Genomic DNA, 18,737 nt, shown 5'->3' with positions numbered 1-18,737 from the left:
TACAGACTTCTAGTTTTAACATCAGTGTTCCGGTGTGATGAACAGCATCACAAATGTAACTGGCGCTGCTGTACCTTAGCTAGGAAAGTTGGTAGAGAGTAAATCCTTCGAGTTCTCTTTGCAAGGAAGAACATTCTCTTCTATTTCTTTAATGGTGTATCTATATGGGATGATGGGTGTTCCCTCAACCTATCGTGGCAATTATTGCACAATATACTTAAGTCAAATCCTGGTACTGTTCACTGTTAAGCTTATACGGTGCTGCATGTCAATGATACTTCTTTTTCTCATTTTTAATTAGAAAGTAGTCGATTTACAATGTTGCCTTAGTTTCCGTCGTACAGAAGAGTGATTTAGTATCTGTATCCAAATGACATTTCCATAGAACTGAAAAGCAGGCTGCTGGCCCCACAGCAGAGGGTGGACTTTGTGGGCATAAATCTTAGCTGGGGCCGCTGATGGACAGATCCTCGTGAGTCATGGCGCCTGGCTCCTGGAGGCAGTGTCTCAAGAAACCAAGGCACAAGCTGCATGGCGTTGCTGAAGCAGAGTGGGATCCCCAAAAGGTCACTTCCTCTGATTCCAGTCATCTGGTCCCAGCCTCCCGTGGAGGCTAGCTCAGTTTCAAGGAGACGGGGTCAGTCTCCCTTGCTGATTGACCAGCAGCATGTCAGCAGGGGAGGAACCAAGGCCAGCCAGCTCTGGAGACCACCTACAGCGCCTGGTGGTGACGAGGACGCTGCTGAGGCAGGCGAGGGGCCGCTGTTCTCAGCACGCCGCTTGTACTGACTTACTTCATCCTCGGAACACCACCCTTAAGACCAAGCAGATGGTCCTTTACTCAGTGATGACTCACCATGAAATCTGAAATCACACTGTGCTAAATTCTCACTTGAGGATGGCCTCACCCTCCTTCAGGTTGCCTTCATGTCTCTGCATCACCTGCGTAGGATGGTATTCCCCAGGATCCCAGCAGATGCAAGGATATGGGCTTTGTAAGCACCTCTGCAAACTGTCTAGAGGCTTGGATCTGTCGCTCAGTTGTGTCCAACTCTTACTAACCCCATGGACTGTAGCACACAAGGCTCCTCTGCCCATGAAATTTCCCAGGCAAGAATACTGGAGTAGGGTGCCATTTCCTATTCCAGGAAATCTTTCCGACCCAGGGATCCAACCTGCGTCTCCTGTGTCTCTTGCACTGGCAGGCAGATTCTTTACCAACAGCGCCACCTGGGAAGTCCTAGGCTGCAGGCGCTTGAGGTCCAACAGTGGTGACATCTCCTGTGGCAGACACACAGTAGGTTCGCAGACACACAGTAGGTTCACAGCCACTAAGCAAACTGGACGGGAGGGCGTCCCACCTTTTTCTGGAGCCAGCCTACTGCCAGAGCAGGTGCAATGGGATGCTTCTTGGAATTAAACATAGAATTAGCAAGATGTTACTCCTGCCTTAATGACAAAGGCAGGCAACTCAACCGAGTGGTAATTAGCGCTGACTGTTCTACCACTTGGTAATAATATCTTAGACTTACAAAAATAACAGAAATGGGGGAGTTGCCCTCGTGAATTAAACATGCTCTGGCGTGCTCCCTGGAAGCTGGTGAGAAACACACCCCAGCGTTTCGGCGGCCAGTGCCGAAACGCACATTGTAGGGGTGACACCATGGGGCTCCTTGGGGAGGCTTTCCTGCCACAGAACTGGCGGTCACGTGGGGGGTGTGTGCTGGCACCATTCCCTTGTGGCAGATGGTCAATAGCTGCCCGTGAACACACGCCCAGTGCGCTCATCCTGATGAAGCTTCCTGGAGGTTCACGAACGCGTTTTACCAAATCATTTCGAGATGCCTGTTTGGATCCTGCGTACTTTGTACAACCCCAAATGGTTGTTTTTCAAGAAACATGCAAACGGGCCACGTTTGCTCTCTGCTGGAGTCGTCTGGGTAAGTTGGGAAAGGTGCCAGGGGACAGGCTCCTGGGAACAGGAGCCGCTCGACAGCAAGCCAGCATCAGCCTCTATGCTGACACCGCCTCTTCCTGTGCGCCTCCGTCCTCGCCTTTGACCTTGGCAAGGACTTGTCCTCTCTGAGCCCCTGCGTCTGACTCTTTGAAACAGGAGCACGCCATCTGCCTTGAAGGGTTGTTGGAGAGATGAGAACTGCTTGATGCTTTCAATCCTTGAAAACGGTAAGAATCATTAAAACAGGAGCCAAGTTGTCCATGCAAGACTCTGAGCATTTCTCAGAGACAAGAACACACAGGAGCAGACTCCAGCTCTTTGCTTTTTCCTGCATTTCCAAGGGAAAGACAGAAAATGTGACAAGTGACGTGGAGCGAGATGAGGGAGGGCTTTGTGAAATTCAAGTGTGCAAAGACCACCCTGTGGGAATGTTTATGAGCCCTGGGCTCATTCCAGTCCTGAATCTGAAAGTCATCAAAGTGGTAACAACACTTGTCACCATTTAACAACATCGTCTGTGCAGCCAGCGACATTCATTAAGTGCTTACGATGACCCCACAGAAGAGGCACTGCAGGACCACCATCCCGCTTCACAGGCACTCGGAAACTCAAGCCCAGACCAGCCTCTCGGGGGCCATCATCAGCACACCTGCACTCGAGGCTCTAGGACCCGGGGCTGAGCTCCCCCTGCTTGAGCTCCACACAACACCAGAGCCGAGGCACTGCCGTTTCCTCGCGCAACAGACAGGAGCTCTTACGTCTGCAAGCACGGACAGACGTCCGTTCAGCTGTCATCCTGCGGTCCGCTCAGCACTGTTTGGACTGTCAAGTTCATGATCATAACAGCCTGGCCCAGATGATCCATATTGTTCTATGAGGATCATTCCCAACTCCACCTGTGGTCCACTTCCACTCAATGTCCTGATCAGCAGGGGGACTGGGCAGCAGCTTGGAGCCCCTTGAACTTGGCCACCATGAGGCTTGGCTTAGAGGAACAACCTGTCCACTTGTGTGGAGACAGAGAGAGGAGCAGGCCAGGACACAGATTATATGATCCCAACTTCATGGGATTTCCATGAAGATAAGCTCTTGTTCCCAAGAAGGCAATGGCAACCCACGCCAGTACTCTTGCCTGGAACCTCCCATGGATGGAGGAGCCTGGCAGGCTGCAGTCCATGGGGGGTCACTGAGAGTCAGACATGACTGAATGACTTCACTTTCACTTTTCACTTTCATGCATTGGAGAAGGAAATGGCAACCCACTCCAATGTTCTTGCTTGGAGAATCCCAGGGACAGGGGAGCCTGGTGGGCTGCCGTCTATGAGGTCATACAGAGTCAGACACGACTGAAGTGACCTAGCAGCAGCAGCAAGCTCTTGTTCACCAATCATTCAGTACCCTCCACTATGGAGGGAAGTTGTTGTTGGAAGTAGCAGGCTTTTTTTTGTCCCCCTACTTCCTTTAACAAAGGTAACCTAACACTTTATTGTTAGACCTTGTTGCAGTTAGCCTCTTTTTTTTTTTTTTTTTAGCATAACAAAGCACCTCAAAACTCAACATCTTAAGACAAGAATCATGTATATACTCCTAGGTCTGAGGTGTCACAATTTGGATTGGATTTAGCAGGCAGGGAGCGTACCTGGTGGCTCACTGGTAAAGAGTATGCCTGCAATGCAGGAGATGGAGGTTCCCTCCCTGGGTTGAGAAGCTCCCCTGGAGAAGGAAATGGAAACCCACCCCAGTATTCTTGCCTGGGAAATCCCGTGGACTGAGGAGCCTGGCGGGCTACAGTCCATGAGGTCATAGAGTTGGACACAACTTAGCCACTAAACAACAGCAACAGCGGGCAGGTCTTCTGGCCCTGGCTGGTGGACGATGTGTCTGTGGTTGGCCGGCGGCCAGCAGCCTCGCTCACAGGGCTGTGGGCCTGAGCACTGGATGACTGGGCCACGTGCCGCTGTCCCCCGGCAGTCCAGCTGGGGCTTTCTCATGTGGTGGTCCTAGGTTTCCAGTGTGAGTGGCTTCAGAAGACCAAGGTCAGGTTCTGCACGTCCCTTCTTGTCCCAAGGCCAACTCACATTTCAGGGCCAAGAGGAAGGGAAAAAGTCGCAGCCTCTGGGTACTCTACTGCAAACTGACCCAGAAAATGAGTTATGCAAGCAGAGCTCAGCGTCTCTCCTTAGAAACAAAAACAAAAGCACTGATTTTCCCCTTAGAGACGTCTTAGCGCACGTGTTTGCGAAACACCCAACGCTAAGGCTAAATCGAGCATTATCTGACATTGAGGAGAGTGTCTGGTGTGGCCCAAACTCGCCGTCTCAGTTTTCTCCCACCTTCCAGAACATTATCAGATTTTCTTCGTTTCTTGCACTATGAATTCAAACACAGCTTCAACACCAACTTAATCCAATCTCTATATTTAAATCTGAAAGCTCCTGCCAGCTGAATTGCATGTTTTTACAGAATTAAGCTTAAAACCAGAGAGTGGTGGTGGGGGGCGGGTGGGGGAGAATGTTTCCATGGAAACGGCACACAACACCCCTCACAAGAGTCAGATTTGCACAGCGTTGGCTTTGGAGCAAGTGGATGTAAATGTTTCGGGGAGAACCCTAACGAAGACCGGCAGCACCCACCCTGTTACTCCAAGATTTTAGGGAGCAACAGGCTGCAGGGTCCCCGCGTGCTGTAACGGGAGAGAAGCTGGGTGCTGAGTGCCCTGGGTGATTATTCTCGGGTCAGCTCTGTAGATGAACAGTGGGTTCTGAAAGGCAGTCCTTGGAGGCCTGGAGGAGCTGGGGCTAAGCTGTCTCTTCCCCGAGAGACAGGAGACTCGCAGAGGGGACTGGTGGACCCACGCCCGGCAGGAATGCAGACTCATCCCAGGCAGGAGTGTTCGGGGACATCTGTTTCGCCTCTCACTGGCCCCCAGGACCCCAGTCCACCCGGGAGACACTTTGAAAGTTGACGACTCAGCACCACAGATTTGCTCTGTTATAGCAACACCTTCTCCAAGAGGCATCTCACCACTGGCTCAGATTCCAGCATCTGTTTTCTTAGAAGCTCCCACAGTCCTTGGTTCACTCACTCGGAAACTGCCCCCTGGCCTGTCAGAGGGTGCTGAGGGGCTGAGGGAGGTGGAGGCAGGTGCGAACTTGCCCTTGCCCTTGGGGTCCCTTGGCCCAGCCCCCCGGGGATTGAGTCCCCTGGCCACCCCTCCCTGCGGACTCGCCACTGCTGCGTCCTGTCCCTCTGCGGCTCTCCCCAGTTCCTCGGGGACGCCTTCTCCTACACGTGGTCCTCAGGCCTGTCCCTGGACCCTGCCCTCAGGAAATGTGGCCTGGAGATCTCTTGAAGGAGTAAAGGGCCTCTCTGTTAGTGGCAGTGCACATCTATCCCAAGGGGCCAGAAGGTGTCACGTGACCCGTGTGTTGGGCCAGGTGTCGGGGTGACTTCACACTGGATCCCACACTCCCTAGCTCCACGTTCAGTGTCCTTCCCGGCTTCTAAGTCAATGTCTGTCGTGTTTCAGCCTGTTAGGGGAAGTCCTAGAATTTGGATGAAACGTCTGCCTTTCCTCCTGCCTCCAATTTCTGCAGGGGTCCTGCAACGCCTTGGCTCCCCCGAGAGTACATTTGTGGTCCTCTGGTGGGCAGTCCACCGGGAAGGGCAAAGCCGTGCCAGGCAGAGGCCCTGGCTGGGCACGGTGAAGCAGGAGCTGGCGTGAGAAGCTGGGCGGCACTCACAGCTGCTGTGACAAAGCACGGTGTCACTTGGCGCTCCCTTGGACATTTGTCTCTGGGTTTCCCCAATCTGCTGCTGTCGGAAAGCAGAGTGGAGAAACCCGGGAGAAATTGGGCTTCTGTTTACCCAGGTAGGTGAGAGGCCAGGGTAAGACAGACCTGATGCCCGCCGCCCCCAGCGTCTGTGGGGATGTCATGGGTCCTCACGCCCAGGGTGGAGAAATAGCGAAGGTTTGCCACCTGCGAGAAAAGTCAGCAGATCCAGGGGTTAAGTTGGTGGTAAAGCTTCTTTGTAAATTCAGCTTGTTTATTTTAAGAGGCTTTGCCTTCAGCAAAGCGACTGCCGCGGAGTGGCTGATGAGGAGCTCGGTGTGGGATGCACCTCGGAGCAGAGCGTGCATTCCCAGCACCCCCTCACCCCACCCTGTCCCCACAGCCCAGGCGAGCACCAGGCTGGCTGGCCCTGCAGCGCGGTGTCCTCCACCAGGAAGGCAGCAGGCGCCCACCCGTGAGGTCGCCAGGGTCCCCTTGGTCTCCATGGGTGACTGGGGTGGGGCGTGTCTGCCCTTGACCTTCATGGATGTCCTGCGGCCTCTGAAACAGACAGCCCGTCACCTGCACAGGACAAGCCCCACACGATTCCACACCAGCCTCTGCCATCTCCTGGGAGAAGCCTTTACTTCCACAAGAACAGCCGCATCCCTTGGACAAAATCAGGAACTGAAAAAGTGAAAGTGAAGTCGCTCAGTCATGTCGACTCTCTGTGACCCCAGGGACTGTAGCCTACCAGACTCCTCTGTCCATGGGATTCTCCAGGCAAGAATACTGGAGTGGGTTGCCATTCCCTTCTCCGGGGGATCTTCCCAACCCAGGGATCGAACCCAGGTCTCCCTCACTGCAGGCAGACACGTTACTGTCTGAGCCAGCAGGGAAGCCCACGTCAGGAGGTGGGAAGTACTTTCTGGATGATTCAGTGAGCCAAGTGAGACTTGTGTGCCTGCGTGCCTGACTCACAGCCACCCCATGGGCTGCATGCAGCCCGCCAGGCTCCCCTGCTGGTGGGATTTCCCAGGCAGGCCTCCTGGAGTGGGCAGCCATCCCCTTCTCCAGGGGATCTTCCTGACCTGGGGATCGGACCTGCATCTCCTGCCTTGGCAGATGGATTCCTGACCACTGCGCCACCTGGGAAGACCCCGTGAGGCTGGAGGGCGTTGCGAGGAGGGCAGTCTGTCCTGTGTTCAGCATGTTAGAGCCAGGCTTTCTCTGCAGCTGTGAGAGGCAGGGATGGTGTTTATCAGCTTTATTTCCCTGATGTGTGTATTCTGATTTATGAATCTATTCATTGTGTGCTTATTTTCATGTTCAGTTCAGTTCAGTCACTCAGTCGTGTCCAACTCTTTGCTACCCCATGGACTGCAGCACGCCAGGCCTCCCTGTCCATCACCAACTCTCAGAGTCTACTCAAACTCATGTCCATTGAGTCGATGATGCCATCCAACCATCTCATCCTATTTTCATGTAGACTTACTTACAAATAGATGCTTATTTTCTGAACTCACATTAAAACGGACTCACTGGTGATTTAGGAGTATGTCTCATGCCCCCATCCCTGCTTGCTCACTGGGATCTGGGGGCTGGGCCCCCTCCCCTGGCTGACCCAGAGGTTTCTGCTGAGCAAGACCTTTTATTCCTAAGTGGCCACCCTGAAGACTGCTTCTCACAGCAGGCTCCCAGACTTGCACCCCTTTATGAGAGGAGCAAGGGACGCTGAGCCCTCCCAGGGCTCACAGGCGACAGCAGTTTCAAGAGCTCACAGCACAGCGGGTGTGTAAATGGGGCTACTCTGAAGTCACTCCACCTCTGGCTGATCCCCCAGGGGAGAGGAGCTCATAGAAGGGAGACTGCAGCCCTTGGGTTAGAGGCCCACTCGTCCCAGGAGACAGCGAGGCTGGACATGAACAGATGGTGCAGGGAGGGGTCCAGACAGAGTCAGGATCCGGTGATGACAGAGGGCGGCTCCCTCCCTCCCTCTTCCCTCCTCCCTCCTCCCCCCTCCCTCCTCCCACGTCTATCTAGCAGTCCTCCTGCTGCTGAGATCCTGGAGCCACTTCAGGAAGGAGTCACACCCCCGCTCTCTCAAGGTCAACAGGCAGGTGGGACGGAGGGAGGGAGGGAGGAGTTTGCTGAATGTGGTGTGGGGTCTGGACGCTGGTGTGGGGCCCTGGACGCCCTGTGGGGCCCTGGACACTGGTGTGGGGTCTGGACGCGGTGTGGGGTCTGGACACGGTGTGGGATCTGGACACTGTGTGGGGCCCTGGACACGGTGTGGGGTCTGGACGCTGGTGTGGGGTCCTGGACATGGTGTGGGGTCTGGATGCTGATGTGGGGTCCGGATGCTGGTGTGGGGTCTGGACGCTGGTGTGGGGCCCTGGACGCGGTGTGGGGTCTGGAGGCTGGTGTGGGGCCCTGGACGCGGTGTGGGGTCCGGATGCTGGTGTGGGGTCTGGTCTCGGTGTGGGGTCTGGAGGCTGGTGTGGGGCCCTGGATGCGGTGTGGGGTCTGGACGCTGGTGTGGGGCCCTGGACACGGTGTGGGGTCTGGACGCTGGTGTGGGGCCCTGGATGCGGTGTGGGGTCTGGACGCTGGTGTGGGGCCCTGGACGCGGTGTGGGGCCGGACGCTGGTGTGGGGTCTGGTCGCGGTGTGGGGTCCGGACGCTGGTGTGGGGCCCTGGACGCGGTGTGGGGTCTGGACGCTGGTGTGGGGTCTGGTCTCGGTGTGGGGTCCGGACGCTGGTGTGGGGCCCTGGACGCGGTGTGGGGTCCGGACGCTGGTGTGGGGTCTGGTCACGGTGTGGGGTCCGGACGCTGGTGTGGGGTCTGGTCACGGTGTGGGGTCCGGACGCTGGTGTGGGGTCTGGTCACGGTGTGGGGTCCGGACGCTGGTGTGGGGTCTGGTCGCGGTGTGGGGTCTGGACGCTGGTGTGGGGCCCTGGACGCGGTGTGGGGTCTGGACGCTGGTGTGGGGTCTGGTCACGGTGTGGGGTCTGGTCACGGTGTGGGGTCTGGACGCTGGTGTGGGGTCTGGTCACGGTGTGGGGTCTGGACGCTGGTGTGGGGTCTGGTCGCGGTGTGGGGTCCGGACGCTGGTGTGGGGCCCTGGACGCGGTGTGGGGTCCGGATGCTGGTGTGGGGCCCTGGTCACGGTGTGGGGTCCGGATGCTGGTGTGGGGTCTGGTCACGGTGTGGGGTCCGGATGCTGGTGTGGGGTCTGGTCGCAGTGTGGGGTCCGGATGCTGGTGTGGGGCCCTGGACGCGGTGTGGGGTCCAGATGCTGGTGTGGGGCCCTGGACGCGGTGTGGGGTCTGGACGCTGGTGTGGGGTCTGGTCTCGGTGTGGGGTCTGGACGCTGGTGTGGGGCCCTGGACGCGGTGTGGGGTCTGGATGTGCTGTGGTGTCTGGACGCAGCGTGGGTCTGGATGCTGGTGTGGAGTCTGGACGCGGGTGTGGGGCTCTGGACGTGGTGCGGCAGCCTTGCTCCTTGCTCCTGGATCAGAGACGAGGTATGAGAGGCAGAGGGGAGTTGAGGCCCTGCCAGGACTCAGGCCTAACAACGGAAGAGCCTTTTCCCGATATCAGGGGCGGGGCGGGTGGGGGAAGCGGGCTTGCGGGAGAAACCCAGAACACGGGGTCCCGGGTGTCCGGCTCAGGTGCTCATTCAACGTCCACGTCCGAGGGGCTTGGTTGGCTGTGAGCCTGAAGCCGGAAGGAGGACGGGAAAGACGGGGGAGGGCGAGGGCCTGAAGAAGCAGAGGCGTCTCTGCAGACAGACGGCCCCGGGGACCCCGCGAGCGGGCGAGGCGCCAGGGGCGCGGCCACGGACGGGGCGGGGGGCAGCGCTGAGCGGGCGCGCACATATCCGGTCACGGGCCGAGGACGGATGCGGAGGGAGAGGGCTGAGGCGGAAGCCGTGGAGGAAGCCCGAAGAGCACGCTGAGGAGGAGCCAGGGTTGGAGGGGCGCCTGCTGAGAGGCGGTGATGGGGGCCGGGCAACTGGATGGCGGGGCAGCCATGCCAAGGGCAGGCCTTTCCACTGCTGGAGGGGCAAGCTGTGCCCTGTGGGCATTTAACAAGGTTATCTCACAAAATGAAGGAGAACGCACTTGGCCAAGGGGGAGGGAAGCCAGGCCACGTCGTGCAGAGCGGGGAGCCCCGTGGCGTGGGGGGCCTTCCTGTCCCTGGAGCCCCCGAGAGCAGCAGGTGGAAGGGGTGGAGGCGGGGCTTGGGCCGAGGCTGAAGAGCCGGGCAGGGGTGGGGGCTGCAGCTGCTGGGAATGGGGGATCAGCCCTCCAAGGAGATGGGGGTCCCCTCATGCCACAGACCCTCACAGGGTCAGGACCTCCCCCAGAGGAGCCCAGCGGGGGCCCTGCCTGCGCTGCAGGTGGTAGTGACCGCGTGGGCGACTCACAGCCAACTCTCTGACCCCAGACCCCTGCCAGCAGCTGTTGTTAAAATTTGCATTTAAAGCAATGAGCCAGTTTCCCCAGCCTGTGTGCATCCGTGATGGGAGGACCAGTGGACAAAGGGTGATTTTACACACTCTTGAAAGGCCCTGGCCCAACAGGTGTGCTGACAGGTCCAGGCAGCATCCTCCCAGGGACACCCCCAGCCCTTCCTGCCCGCCCTGCAGGAGCGCAGAGCCTCTCACGTCCCCTCGGGGGCCCTGAGTGTCAGTCACATTTAGGGGGGCGTTGAGTAGGGTCCCTTTCGGCCTTGGGAGCCTGGCTGAGGGTGAGTGAGAGAGTCGGCTGAATTGAGAATTTTTGCTTTAGGCATTTTCTCTCTTTGAAAACTATTCTAAGAGCAAGACTGTGCAAAGTAACTCCAAAATATAACTCCAGGGAAGAATTTGCAAACTGCCGACTGAAATCCATTTGCTTAAGTCAGAAGCAAGCTTTTGAGTCACGCTCCTTTAGGTAGTTTTATTCTGTGTGATACATTTTTTGAATATAAGCACGATTCCTGGAAAAGTTTATGCTGCTGAAAGGCACAACCTCATGGAACTTGGTAGTTGCTCTGTCCTACAGGAAAACAGGCCTGGTCCTGACGGCCAGCCCCCCACCTGCCAAAGTCACAGGGACCCTCCTTCTTGGGGATGGGACTTTGTAGCCAGATGCCCCTTCCTGTGTCATGTGGCAAGCAGTGAAGTGACTGTCCTGGGACTCTGTTACCTGTGGTGGGAGCTTCCTGGGTGCTCCCATCACCCCCACCAGCTGTGCGGGCACGTGTCATCAGCTCCCTCCTCCCACCCAGGAGGAGACAGGTTCAGAGAAGGGCATCCACGAAGGCCACGCACTGGGCAGCCCCGAGCCAACGTCAGCCTGTGATGTCTGTCCACACCCGACTCCTCCGTTTCTTATTCAGTTGTTGTTCAGTTGCTCAGTCGTGTCCGACTCTTTGCGACCCCATGGACTGCAGCACACCAGGCTTCCCTGTCCATCACCGTCTCCCAGAGTTTGCCCAAACTCATGTCCGTTGAGTTGATGATGCCACCCGACCACCTCATCCTCTGTAAAGAAGAGGAAAATGTGCGGTCGCTTTGGTTTCGGTCTTCCTCCTGATTATTTTGACTTTTTTACTTGCATGCGAAGGGCATGTAGGTCCCACAAGTGTCTCCCAGGAGGGCCTGCGGGGCAGAGGCCAAGCTGGGAGGGAGCCCACAGAATTTGTGTCAACCTGACCCGTTTCCAATAGCCTCTTGGCCCCTGGGAGTGGTGTGGGGTCGACTTCCTGACCTCCCAGCCTCCCCAAGACCCGCCTTCAGGGATGCTCCCTCCAGGGCAAGGGAGAGTGTTCCAGTGGGAAGAGCCCACCCAACCAGGGTGGAGGGGGGAGATAAGCTCTGGTTTTCAGTCTCTCTCTCTTTAAATGACTTGTTTTGAAATAATTTCAAACTTAGAAAAACGGAAAACTCAGTTTTTTAAAAAAGGCCCTTTTATGCGGTTTCCCGGATGTGCAGTATCACGTCTTATGCCTTTGTCTCCGGCACTCGGTCTTCGTTATTATTACTGTTGCTGTTGCCGTGTGAACTTTTGAGGGTGAGTCACATTTCCGCTTTATAATGTGGTGTGGATTTCCAACAAATTAGGATACGCTCTTAAATAATCACAGGATGGGTGTCGCGTCGATCAGTGGCTCAGTGGTTAAGCAATCTAACGTGCAGCCTGCATTCTAATCTCACAGCTTGTCCCAGCAGTGTGTTCTGCAGCATTTCTTTGGTTCTGTATCCGGTTGAGGCCCCACAATGCATTTAGCTGTCACATGTTTTTAGTCCCCTTTCATTCAGAACATTCATCAACTGAAAAAAAAAAGATGATGTAAGAGTTGTGAGTTACGTTCTATCGGGGGCAAAATGAGGACTCTAGCCTAGGAGTGTGTGTGTGTGTGTGTGTGTGTGTGTGTGTGTGTGTGAGTGTGAGTTGCTCGGTCATGTGTCACTCTTCGCGACCCCATGGACTATAGCCTGCCAGGCTCCTCTGTCCATGGAATTTCTCTAGGCAAGAATATTGGAGTGGGTTGCCATGCCCTCCTCCAGGGGCATGATTCGGAGATTGAACCCGGGTCTCCTGCATTGCAGGTGGATCCATTACCATCTGAGCCACCCAGGGAAGCCCCTAGCCCAGGAGATAGCGCCTCAGATAGCTCTGAAGGGCTGCTCCGAAGAAGTTCAGTACACCTGTGACTTTGGTGAAAGAGGAGCACTCCACATGCAATCAAACACATATTTGTTATGAAAGGTCGCTGCTGGCCACGAGGAACAGGCCTCAGATTGGAGGACCTTCGTGTTTTTCTAGATATGAAGAAATGAAAGAATCGGGGTCATAAAATCTCCTGAATTATCTAACGATCCTGAAGACCTGTTCTGCCTGTTTTCCCCAGAGCACAGAGCACCCCATTCCTGACCTCCACCCTGAGCTGCCTTTGGGGGATGTTGAAGGTCACCAGCTGCAGCAACTCATGATTTAATCTTTGTAGAGGTAGCTGGCAAGTGCCAGTTTGTGGTTGGCACATTGCTCAGCTTTGTCTTCTTCCTAAAAGGAGCTGAGGCTCCTTGGAGAAAGAAGACTCAGGAGCTGAGGCTGGAAGTTGTCTACTGAGCTGTAAACATCTTGTGCCAGAAACTACAGATGCATTCGCAGGCATGACGGGTGGGCAAAACGAAAGATGTGCCTGCTCGGAGGAGCATCTGCTGGCCAAATCGGGGACAATCTGGACAACAAGACGTGGAAGAGTCATGGATTAATCCCCATTAAATAAAGCAAGACCGGTGAGTCCATACTTACTCTAGAAAAATTAATGTGTGTGTGTTCTCAAGTGCGAAGTCATGTCCAACTCTATGAGACCCAGTGGACCCATGGCTCTGGCCATGGGATTCTCTCAGCAGGAATACTGGAGTGGGTTACCCTTTTCCTTTCCAGGGGTTCTTCCTGACCCAAGGATTAAACCTACGTCTCTTATGTCTCCTGCATTGTCAGGCGGATCCTGCATTACTAGTACCAGCTAGGAAGCCCTAGGTATATAAATACATACAAGCAGTCTACAGATACATTAATAGTTGACTAGATAGAGGAAAACAGGGCTTTCCTGAGTGGAATGTCCACTAGTAAACACCCAGGAAGGAGGAAACGAGAAAATGTCACTTGTAATCATTCTAGGGTTCCCAGATGCTAGTGGTAAAGAACCCACCTGCCAATGCAGGAGATGGAAGGAAACATGGATTCTATCCCTGCGTTGGGAAGATCCCCTGGAGGGGAGCCTGGCAACCCACTCCAGTATTCTTGCCCGGAGAATCCCATGGACAGAGGAGCCTGGCGGCCTACAGTCCATGGGGTTGCAAAGAGTTAGAGAGGACTTGGCGTGCATGCGTGCAGTCATCTTAGTAACAATTTGTTCAGCAGACTCTTGGTGGTTCTGATGTCTGGGAGATAGGATGATGTGTGTTGAGGAACAGAGTATTTGTATCATCTCAAAAATAATAATCTCCCTATAGAGTCATTGCTAGTTTCAAAATGAAAAACTAGTAACTATACAGTGGAGAAACCAGGTCACACTTTAACCAAGTGTTCAAAATTAGTTTTGAGATTAGGGGCAAACACACAAATGAGTCCTTTGTGTCTCCCTAGAAAGACCAACATTACTTCTGTAGTATTTCAGCCAAGCTGTGTAAACCAAATCTAATCACTGGGAAATAGACAAGCCAAAACTCAGGGACATTTTATAAAGTAACTGATGTGCACTCTTGAAAAATAGGTGTAAAATCACCTCTGAGTCATCCGGTTCAAAAAGCAACATGTCCATAACAGATGAATAGATAAAGAAGACATGCAATGGAATACTTTGCTGTTCAATAGCGAAGAAGTGTCTGACTCTGAAACCCCCTGGACTGCAGTACGCCAGGCTCCTCTGTCCTCCACTGTCTCCCAGAGTTTGGTCAAATCCATGTCCATTGAGCCAGTGATGCTATCTAACCACCCCATCCTCTGGCTCCCCTTTCTCCTTTTGCCTTTAATCTTTCCCAGTTTCAGGATTTTTTCCAGTGAGTCTGCTCTTTGCATCAGGTGGCCAAAGTATTGGAGCTTCAGCTTCAGCATCAGTCCTTCCAGTGAATATTCAGAGTTGACTTCCTTTAGGATGGACTTGCTTTATCTCCCTGCTGTCCAAGGGACTCTCAAGAATCTTCTCTAGCACCACAATCCAAAATCATCAGTTCATTGGTGCTCAGCCTTCCTTACGGTCCAGCTCTCACATAGAGTCACAAAGAGCTGGACACTTTCTACATATGTAAAATCAACCTACAACAGGGACCTACTGTTCAGCACGGAACTATTTTCAATATGCTGTGATGAACCGTAATTGAAAAGAATGTGTATATATGTGTAACCGAGTCACTTTGCGGCACACCAGAAGCTAAGGCAACACTTAAAATCAGCTCTGTTTCCAAGGAACAAACAGACAAGGCAGGATGCGCGGCTCACATGGTGTAAGATAGGCGCTCCACGCGCTCTCCAGACAGCTCCATTTGCCTTTTCTCAAGAATAGTCTACAACTGGATTAACCGGATTCCACATCTTTCTATGGACAATGTCGTATATGATCATCACAAGCTCAGTCGTGTCCGACGCTTTGCAACCCCATGGACTGTAGCCCACCAGGCTCCTCTGTCCGTGGGACTCTCCAGGCAAGAACACTGGAATGGGTTGCCATTTCCTTCTCCAGGGGATCTTCCGAACCCAGGTCTCCTGCATTGGCAGGTGGATTCTTTACCGCTAAGCCATCAGTGGCGCCACGGACAGCGTCTTGGACACTCAATGAAAACAAACCCAAACGCCAAGCTCACCCCCAGGTTCCTCTGTGTCTATATGTTAGAGCTCCCTGTGGCAGCAAGAGCTGGAGAATGGATTTCCAGGGACGGATCAGCTGGGGTGAGTTAAACTGTGCCTCAGTAACAAGTAATGGTGGAATCCCATGACTGCTCACTTCCTAGTTCTGCATGGTTTGGCAGGAACTCTTCTCCATACCATCTCTCAGGGCCCCAGGAGGACAGAGGCTCTGCTTTCTCGAGTCTGACTCGTGTGGAGCTCAGCCTCCTTTGCTGCCCCCATGCTGGGTGGTGAGGAGAATTTAGAGAGCAGACCATCCATAGCAAGCGCACCTGTCACCTCCAGGCACAGCCCGTTGGTCCCATTCAGACCACATGGCACTTCACTACGGGGGAAGAGGGCACAGTCTGTCCTGGGTCTGGGCAGGGAAGGAAGCTTGGACACGGGTGAACAGAGTCAGGCCTGCCCCAGGGCTAAGGAAAGGAGGTGAGGACGCTCCACAGAGTCAGGGGCCCCCGGGACCTGCTCCTCCAGGGACCCTCGAGGTCAAGGCACAGGTCAGCAGCACAGACATCTCACAGAAAATAAACGCCTTCTGCAGAATGAGCCACAGGCACTAGTGACTGAGACAGGAGGGGCGGCTTCTGTCCTTCACGAGAAGAGCTTCGACTGGAACGTGCGTTGCCTGTGTCTGTCCTGGGTCCATTGTTGCCCTCAAGCCTGCCCTCCCCGCGCTTCCAGGTTGCTATCTTTAAAAAAAAAAAAAGAAAAAAACTTTTCTCAGAGTTGATTGGACCCATGGTAGATACATGATAAATATGTGTTAAATTGCAATATTTAAGCTTTGCCACTCACAGCGTGAGACTTAATGACGTTTCAGAGGAAAACTGTAGGTGATATTTTGTTGTGTTTGCCTGTGATTGCAGTTTAGAAAAAGTAAACACACTGTAGGAGAGTTATTTTCATTTTTTAATAGAAAAAACTGATCTTATCATTCACCTGAACCATGATCTTGAATTCTGAGGAAGCTGCAGGCCTTACATCTCACGCAGGGTAGTCGTGGCCCCAACTAAGCACTGGGGATGGCTCTTGTTTACTATGGCTACCCTCATAGCTCAGCTGGTAAAGAATCCGCCTGCCAAGCAGGAGACTCAGGTTCAATCCCTGGGTCAGGAAGATCTGGAGAAGGAAATGGCAACCCACTCCAGATCTCTTGGCTGGAGAATCCCAAGGACAGAGGAGCCTGGCGGGCCACAGTCCGTGGAGTCTCAAGAGTCAGTGACGACTTAGTGACTAAACCGTCACCCCCACCACCTGGTTGGCTTAGAATTGTTGAGCATTTTGATAAACCACAGTCACACTTGGGGAATCGTTCAGCCACAAACAATGGGAGAATGTAAGAGGCACATGGGGCCCTGGTATGTGGCCACCTTCCCTCCTGCCAGGTCACTGCTGAGGTCCTGTGAAAACGGAAGCGCCCAGTTAGCAGGAGAGGATGGTGGGGACAGGCAGAGGTTCTCTGGCTCCAGCTCTGAGTTGGTGTACGCGATTCCTCCTGATTAAATGTGGGAACAACCAGTTCTCACCAGGGACCTGGGGACTCTGCAGAGTGTGGGGTCTAACCACATGGGATCCTGGATCCAAGGTGCCCAGTGAGGGGCCAGCACAGAGGGGCCTGGGGATAGCGAGGTGTCCTGCCAACTGAAGTTGCCCTCCCCAAGTTGCCAATGGCCACATCGCTCGTGGGCATAGATACCAGAGAGGTGGGGATGTGGTCCCCCTCCTCATGGCCACTTCTGCATTTGGGAAGATTTAGATTAAGGCCAAGTAGACAAGCGCACAGGGAAACGCCCGAGGAACCGTCCAGTAAGAGATGGCGGTCTGGGCCAGGCTGCGTGGAGGGTGGACAGAGGCAGGGACGCCAAGCCTCTGTTCATTCACTAAGTAAGTACTCACTCAGCACCTGCCGTGGGCGCCACCCTCGTCCTGTTCTCTGATACCCACGTGAAGAGAAATTAAGCAGAAAGACAGAGCCTTGAGAATGCGTGGTATGGGGGTGGTGGGTCTCCGCAAGTGACATTCAGGAGATGGTCCAGGCAGAGGGCGGGGAGGTGGTAGGTGTGGTGGCCTGGACAGGGACCACAGCCATGAGGAGGTCCAGGAACAGGGGTCAGGCCACCTGTCCCCATTGCAGAGCAAACTCTGTCCAACTTGGGGCTCCAGGCGGCAGTGGGCCGGAGGGGGCGACCTAAGCAGGCAGTCTTCTGGTGAGACCAGAGCCCACCCGAGCCCTCCTGCAGGACGTCACCCTGAAATGGGAGCCGGGCAGGCAGAGCGAGGCCACCATGTCTCTTGATGGGCACGAGGCAGCCTCTCTGGAGACCAGCAGAGACGAGGTCCCTCTGTGACGCAGTGACAACAAAGAGGAGACCACACCCAGGTGAGATCTAAGCACAGACACGAGGCCACTGGCGGAGCATGGACGTGAGACCTCCTCCCAGCTGGGCTGTGTCCCAGGGGGCCTCTGCTGACCCCGCTTCAGCCTGTACCAGGCAGCCCTCCCCCTCGTCCCGGATGACACGTGTTAAGAGACTCGGTCACAGGCCCAGACCTGCCATGTGGCCCAGCAGTGCTGCCCCTGGCCAAACAGAAATGGAAACGTGTCCACACACAGACGTCCACGAGTTCGTAGCACTTACTATTCATAACAGCCCCAAAGGTGGAAAGGACCGAAACGCCCATCAGCTGGATAAAAAATGTGGTCCATCCATGCACTGGAATATTATTCAGACAGAAACAAGAGCAAAGCTCCGACGCAGCTGTGGCAGCGATGGGCTTTGAAAGCGTGGTGCTCAGTGAGGGGAGCCAGTCCCTAACAACCAGCCAGCATGAGGGTCTGGCCGTGCATAGGAAATGCCCAGAACAGGTGAAAGACAGCGACACGCAGAGGATGCCTGGTTGCCAGGGGCTGCAGCAGGGCTGAGAAGGGACTGCCCACGCTGCGGTTTCTTTTAAGCAGGTAATGAAAGTTTTCTGCGATTAGATGGGGTGATAATCGTATGAAGATACTAGAAAATAGAGAATTGTATTTTTAAAAGGGCAACTTTTATAGTATGGGATTTACATCCACTTTAAAAACAAAGACACTGAACATAGAATTACCCTTCCTTCCAGAAAGAGTCCTGCCCAGAGCACAGAAGGAACGCAGCCTTGACCGCTCCCCCAGGGTCCCCACAAAGCCCAAACCCGTCGAACCACATGGACACCCTCTGAGGCCCCACGGTCCTCATGCCTCCTCCCACAACCAGCGAGGGACCTGCCTGCTCCCCTGGGCAGGGGGCTGTGGCTGGGGAGGGGGCAGAATAGGCAACTGAACGTTCGTCTTGAGCACATCCTCATCCACGAGGGCTGGGATGACCCTGAAGGAACCGGGTCATTTCTGAGGGTACAGACTCACCCCCAGCCTGCCAAGGCGGCAGCTGGCTTGCTGAAAACGCCTACCAGGCTGGGTGGTCAGAGCACACGGCCACTCTTGCCAGGCGTCCTCCTTCCCCTGGCCCTGTGGGGGGAGCGGGCTCGGCAGGTCTCTCCCCCAACCCGGCTCCTACCTGTGCCACACAACACCCGCTGGCTCTCCTGTGCCCAGGCTGGAGCGGGTGCAG

Source organism: Budorcas taxicolor, chromosome 5 (genome assembly GCF_023091745.1).
Source record: "Budorcas taxicolor isolate Tak-1 chromosome 5, Takin1.1, whole genome shotgun sequence".
Classification (NCBI taxonomy): Eukaryota; Metazoa; Chordata; class Mammalia; order Artiodactyla; family Bovidae; genus Budorcas; species Budorcas taxicolor.
Note: the sequence above shows the minus strand (reverse complement) of the source record.